The sequence below is a fragment of the Porcisia hertigi genome, chromosome 17 (genome assembly GCF_017918235.1).
Source record: "Porcisia hertigi strain C119 chromosome 17, whole genome shotgun sequence".
Taxonomy (NCBI): domain Eukaryota; phylum Euglenozoa; class Kinetoplastea; order Trypanosomatida; family Trypanosomatidae; genus Porcisia; species Porcisia hertigi.
Window position 1 is genome coordinate 111,179 of NC_090576.1, and position 7,509 is coordinate 118,687.

Here is a 7,509-nt window from a genome sequence, read left to right on the forward strand (position 1 = left end):
GTGGTGAGCCGGATGCGACGGCACCGACGGCGGCGACAGCCACGGCTCTGAGTCTCACGCACGTGCTTTGAAAAAAACACATTGCCCTACACACCGAAGCTACAGCACGAGCACAACAGCCCAAACCGTTTTTCTAAACGGCTTCGCACGTCAGAATAGGTCACACACACGCACGCGAAAAAGAAACATCGACTCCGGACAGGTCAAGCGAAAAAAAGACATCAACACAAACAAGAAGAGCACAGCTACTTGGGAAGATCAGAGCACAGCGGGTCGACAAAATTCAAACAAACGTGAAGGCGGACCTCGACGCGCTACCCATCACATACCGCCACACCCGCCTTGTATCCCGGAAAGGTGATGAGGAAGAGGGCAGACGCGGGGTGCGCACCAAATACATACAGGGGAAAAAGAGGTGAACCAACGGGCATCTGAAAAGGCGGAGAACAGAGCCAGCAATACGAGTGCATCAACAAATGTACACACAAAACCAAATGCATACCTTAGCACATTAATACATACATACGCGCTCCCATGTACGTGCACAGGCAGGGACGATCGCAAGACGCGCCACACAGCAGCTGTGTCAAAGAGAGCTCTACCAATGCATCCCTTTCCATCCCACGCACTGGGGAGCACGTTCGATCCGGCACAGAATGAAGCTGGGGCCTCGAGGCGTAGGGGGCAAAGAAATTTCACCAGCCCTACACCGTCCCAGACACGCGTATGCCCTTCACGCATTTACAGACCAAAACCAGTATGCGGCGTCTCCCACTCACGTCGCAGAGCACTCTTCGGCACCTCACCGAGCGCCCTCTCTTTTGCCGCAGCCTCGCGACGTAGAATACTGGGCGGCATCACAACGACAACGACATCAGAGTCCGCATAGTGCACACTAGCGCAGCTTCTCGATGACGAGTGCGGAGGCATGCCGTCCGCTCTGAACGGCGTAACAGCGTCATGCGCCGCAATCGTTGACCGGCGGTGCACGCGTGCCTCGCGCATCGCAGAGCGCTCTACATCCACGGGAGATGCGGTCATCCACGATGGTCGGTGTATCGTGCCCTCTGAGACAGAGCCACCCAGACTCAACGGATTCGAAGCCCTCCCAACGCCCAGGCGAGAGTTCAGGTCGCCACCACCCTCACCGTCGAAACGCAGCCGCGCCATGCGACACAGTCGCGATCCGAGTCGCCAGCCGGTTCACCAGCCCCCGGCAGTAGTCCTCCTCACTCACATGTCGACTACGCGGCGGCGCACCAACGCTCCACTTCGTCAGCAGCGGCTGCAGCTCACGCACGCGCTGCGCTACGGGGTACGGCGCAAAGCAGCTCGCCAGCACGAACGCAACGCCAGCTGCAGCGCCAGTCATCGTCCCAACTGACGACAGCAGCGCCCCAGCTGCGCTCGAGCCCGTCTCCGTCGCCGCCTCGTCCGGCAGGACCGCATCGATCTCCGTGCGCAGCGCAGCGTGCCGGCGCCCGGGCACAGCGTCCAGCTGTATCATCTCCACAGCGAACGGCACTCCGCGCAGCCCCTGCGGGCCCATCGCAGTGTGCGCTATACTCGCGCGCTCGGCATCCGACAGCGCCCACCACGTCGACTCCGTCGCCACAACCTGCCCGCCATTCGCAACGGCCTCCGTGCGCGCAGCCATGTTCGGCGTGTCGCCGTAGTAGTCGTACCCCTTCGTCACCTCGTCGTACCGGATGTCGCACAGACCGGTGTGGATCCCCATGCGCACGCGCAGCCCACGCCACAGCGCAGCGTACTCCTCATCGCCCAGCTGCGCAGTCGGCGGCACGTAGTCGTCCACAGTCTCCACCCTCGCAAGCTCGAAATCGCGGTACGCACCGTCGATGGACACAGTCCCCCAGTCGTACCTCAGCAGCTTCGCCTGGATCTCGCACGCAAGGAGAACAGCCACGTGCGCGTCCTTGCACGCAATCATGAACGAGTCGCCGATCGTCTTCACCTCGTAGCACTTGAACTCCCTGATCACCTGCCGGATCACAGCGTGGTGCGCAGCAATCGCGTCAGCCATCAGCTGCGGCAGCGCCGCCCACAGCGCAGTGCTGCTCTCGATGTCCGTGAAGACAAGTGTCACGGGCGCGCTGTGGTCCTTCGGCGCAGCGTCGTTGTCACGGCTGTCTGTGCAGCAGTACACCATCAGCACACACGCAGCAACCAGCGCTACTGCAAACAGTGTGGCACCGGCAATAATACCGTTACGCTGTTCGGGTGTGAGCGAACCAGACTTCGTGCGCGGCCTGTAGCGCATGGACGGCGTTATCGGAGGAGACACCTGCGGCGCCGTCGGGTCCAGCATCCGCTGCATCGACAGGATCGCGATGTTCGACGCACCGTAGTTCTCGTACGCACACGCCTCACCGCTCGTCGTAGTCGTACAGCCCCAACGGAAAGGACCAAAGGTCAAGCCGTACACCGTTACGCCAGCGTTAATGTACAGCGCAGCCTTCAATCCCTGCGGGTTCACCACCTCCACAGAGGAGCTCAGATCCTGAAGTAAGCGGGATATTATCATGTCCCGTAGCATGGACGGCGTTCGGTCTGCAGGGTTGGGGAATGTTTTGTGGAAGACTGCGAGGGCCGGTGACGCAGTCCTCGCCTCAGCCGACGTGTCACTCCACAGTGGTATACTGTTGAACGACATCAGTCGTGCCTGCACAGAAGACGGCTGCGTGGAGAACGCCTCCACCAGTTCGGCGTAAAAAATCGTCAGGTCATCGAAGGTGATCACAACAATAGCAGCGGGGTACATCGCAAGCCAGTTTGCAATACTCGCAGCGTCGCCGACCGTCATCCCAATAAGAAAATTGATCCCCCCTGTCCCAAGGGCGCGATGCACGTTTTCCGTGAAGGGCACGCCGACAACAGACGGGTCCGGTACATCGTGGGTGCCCGCCGTCTTGAACAGGATATCAGTGATATCTCGCGCCTCCTCCGCCTGGTAATCGCGCAGCACCACGCGTGTACCCGTGGTCGCAGACGTAACGGCGCGCACAGCATCAATGTTCGCGTACAGCACGAAAATCTCCTGCTCCAGCGTCGGCATTAGGTACACGTAGTTCTGCCTCGGTGTTATCAGATGCGGGTGGGGATACATCGGGCTAATCACGACAACCTCCCCCACGTCAAGGATGTCAGAAATGGGTCCAGCGACGAAGTCCACAATGAAGTTCTTCACCTCCGCGTCAAATCGCGACTGCACTGTCTCCCTCGTCACGCGCAGCACGGCATGACCCATCCGGCGCACTCTGCAGTTGTTTTCACGAAAGTCCCTCAGGAGCATGTCGCGAATCTGTTCCCCTGCCGCCACCATTCTCGGATACTCCTCAAACAGAAGTGTGACCGCATCCGCAACATCGTACATGTCCACAGACGATGAGGTACACTCCGTTTGCGGGTACACGAAGAATGACGACGGCACCATCTCCCACGATAGCTCCCGCAACGACGTCATGAGCGCCAGGTGACCGCCTTGGTTACAGTTACACATTGCTCCGAAAAGCTCCACGCCATGTCGACACTCGCCACCGTAGTCACCCAACACGTAGTCCTCGGCGATGACATACCGGTTCTGGTCGAACAGCCCTCGCTTGTATGTGGTCCGGTTGTCGATCCAGTGGGGCCGCGCCAACGTCTGCTGTACAACTTTTCCGGACAGCCACCCCAACAGCATCAACTGCGCAACATGCGGATTCTCCTGAAGGTACCTCTCCCCAGGGTTGTCTCCAGGGGATAGGGAGTAGGAGTGGCCTGATTCTGCGATGTACTTCGCCATCTCTGCCCGAAACACCTTCATGAAGTACGGCGTCGCATCAGACACCGGTGACGCTGTGGCACTCGCGAGGATGTGAGTATCCCTCGCTACAGCAGCGCCCGTGCTCAGAAGATCCTTGTAAGCATCGAACACGATCCGTTGTAGCATCGAGCAGGAGATGATGTGCGCCGACGACGTACGCGGGTCCCTCAGCACCTCTTTGAGGAAATCGACGACCTGCTTCCCGGGCGCACCCCACACCACGATCACCTGCGGGCGTGTGTCCGCCATGCTACCAAAGGCCTGCATATCCAACACACCGCTCTCCGAGAACGGCACAGCGTAGACCACCGCCAGGTTGCGCCCCATGGATTTGAACGTTTTCTGCATGTAGCTCAGCTCCAGATCGCCAAAGTCAACACCGGTCAAGTGCATGAAGGCGACACGGCGAGGCCTGATGTCCAGGATGATGTGCTGTATGATAGCCTTCAGCTCCGCCATCGGCTCGGTGCGGGTGAAGTACACAGAGTCACTCCACTGGCGCACGCCGGAAGAGCCGGTGAATGGGGCCATCATAACCAGCCCAGATTCGGTCACAGCAGCGTTAGAGAGGACCTGTGCGAGGTTCGAATCGCCGTACGGACCAAGCACCGTGAGCAAACTAGGATGAACCCTGAGGGCCTCGAGAATGGCTTGCGTGATGTCGCCCTGGGCGACAGCAGCGGGGCTCGGGTCGACAATATGGATGGGCCGCCCACCAGCGGCACGGTACCCGGAGTTGAAGAAGGCCGCATCCATGCCCGCCCATACGGCCCTGGCGTCGTCCTTCGTGATATCCGAGTTTGAATACATCGCATTCAGGAGGTACACCGGCGCTGGACTCTCCTCAGGGTTTTCCTGCGCAGACACCGGCGGCGTGGGGAGCAGCATCACACACACACCAGCGGTCAACACGAGCAGCGTGGCGACGCGCAGCCGCGACGCCTCGCGTGCGCCTTGGCCACCGGCGCCACCCCGGCGCAGCCATCCGCTGTGGTGTGGTTGGGCGTACATCAGGTTAGGAGGATGGGGAGCGGCACAGTGGTGGAAGGGTGAGAAGGGGGAGGGGAAGGGAAAGGGAAAGGGGAAGGGGGCAGTGGGAAGCACAGCGCCACGCGCACACGCGGCGGCACAAGAATTACAAACGGCTCCAGCGCCGAAGACAGCAGCGACGCACAACACACCACCACGTGCGCGTACAGAAAAAGAGAGGTACAGGGAAACAAGAGTGTTCACAAGCGGTGCAACTCACGCGCACTCGGGGGCCTCGCGGGCCCAGGGCGCCAGCCGCCACGCACCACCACAGCCAAGGGCAGCGCGTGCGCTGGCAGCGGCGTGATGGGCTCACACGTCGGGCTGGTGCAACACACTGGGACAGCGGGACTGGGACAGCGGCACGCGGTGTGGTGACAGACAGGGGAGGGAGGAGGCTAGCAGCAGTGGGAAACAGGAGAGGGGGGTGCTTGGGTGGCGTGCGTGCGTGCCTGTGCGCACATGCGTGAGACCAGTGCAGAGGGGAAGAGGAAGAGGAGGAAGAGGAACAGAGGGAGGGGGGCGCAGATAGTGGGCAGAGAGAGGAGCAGCATGCGCACACGCACACCAACGAGAACACATACACAGAGAAGGGAACCGCTGCGCCACACCACGTCCGTGCGTGGCGTTGCACACAGCACACACACGCTCGGGTATATACACCCGCAGGCGCGCACGGCATATATATATATATATATATACAAAGAGAGCTCTCACGAAGCGCAGAGGGGGGGGGGGGGCCAGGGTCGGCATAGGCCCTCCACACCAGCAGCACAAAAGAAAGGGCGCACTCCACACAGAAAGAACCACAAACAAGATAACAGGGTCGGTCCGACGGAGGGCAGTGTCTCGCTGCGGTGGCTTCCTCTTCGCCATGGGCGCTTGTCACCGTGCGGGACGCGTTGCTCCCGTTGGCGGCGCGCACATATCCACAGCGTACCGAGTCGTCAGCCGAAGTCAGCCGCGAGGCGCTCCCACACTCACCCATCGCGCAATACAGCCGCAGGAGGAGGCGCACACCCGCACGCGAGCGTGTCACACAAAAACATGAAGGAAACAAAAAGAAGGGGGAGAAGAGGAAAAGGAAGAGGAGGGAGGGGGCAACCGCGGTTGTTTGGCGGTGGCAGAGCACTAACAGCAGACCACCATCTGACACACATGCAAGCAAACACACGCACAGACGGTGGGACTTCCGTTGAGGTACATGGGGGGAGGGGACGGGGGGGAGAGGAGGAAATAGCATAGCTATGGGGAAACAGCACCAATACATTTATATACAACTGCAATGCGATGTAGGATGAAGGCGGTGTTGTCACAACGCGCCGAGACATCAAGTACATGAGACTCTTACGAGTACTAAACTAAAACGCAACACGAAGAAAGCAGAGGACGGCGCGCGCGCACCCGTATAGAGGGGCGGCGCGTCGACCCCAAAAACACAAGCGGTACACTATATCCGTGAGAGTAAACAACGAAATTAGGGACGCGCGCACAGAAACACAAGTGAACACCCACTCACGCCCGGGGCTGCTCCGCTCGCGAATGGTGGTGTGACCAACTCTCTCCCCCGCCGGCGCGGTTTCCTACCGCACGTGCCCTCACCCCTGCTCTCCCACTTCATGGCCGCACCGCTCAACACACCGCGGCGCTGTGTCGACACATGGGACCTCACCAGAGCAATGGCGACGGTGCACGCGTGACGGCGGCGCCCGGCAGGCAAATTCACCAGAAGTGAAGCAGGTGAGGGAGGGGTAGGGGAGCGGAGAACAGCAGGTGTAGTGGAGGGGGGAGAGAGCTGCGGAGGCAGCTCGCTGCCCGGTAGACGAGCTCGGCGTCGGCGGAGCGGAGGCCGCAGCTCCGGAGACAGAGAAGGTGGTGAGCCGGATGCGACGGCACCGACGGCGGCGACAGCCACGGCTCTGAGTCTCACGCACGTGCTTTGAAAAAAACACATTGCCCTACACACCGAAGCTACAGCACGAGCACAACAGCCCAAACCGTTTTTCTAAACGGCTTCGCACGTCAGAATAGGTCACACACACGCACGCGAAAAAGAAACATCGACTCCGGACAGGTCAAGCGAAAAAAAGACATCAACACAAACAAGAAGAGCACAGCTACTTGGGAAGATCAGAGCACAGCGGGTCGACAAAATTCAAACAAACGTGAAGGCGGACCTCGACGCGCTACCCATCACATACCGCCACACCCGCCTTGTATCCCGGAAAGGTGATGAGGAAGAGGGCAGACGCGGGGTGCGCACCAAATACATACAGGGGAAAAAGAGGTGAACCAACGGGCATCTGAAAAGGCGGAGAACAGAGCCAGCAATACGAGTGCATCAACAAATGTACACACAAAACCAAATGCATACCTTAGCACATTAATACATACATACGCGCTCCCATGTACGTGCACAGGCAGGGACGATCGCAAGACGCGCCACACAGCAGCTGTGTCAAAGAGAGCTCTACCAATGCATCCCTTTCCATCCCACGCACTGGGGAGCACGTTCGATCCGGCACAGAATGAAGCTGGGGCCTCGAGGCGTAGGGGGCAAAGAAATTTCACCAGCCCTACACCGTCCCAGACACGCGTATGCCCTTCACGCATTTACAGACCAAAACCAGTATGCGGCGTCTCCCACTCACGTC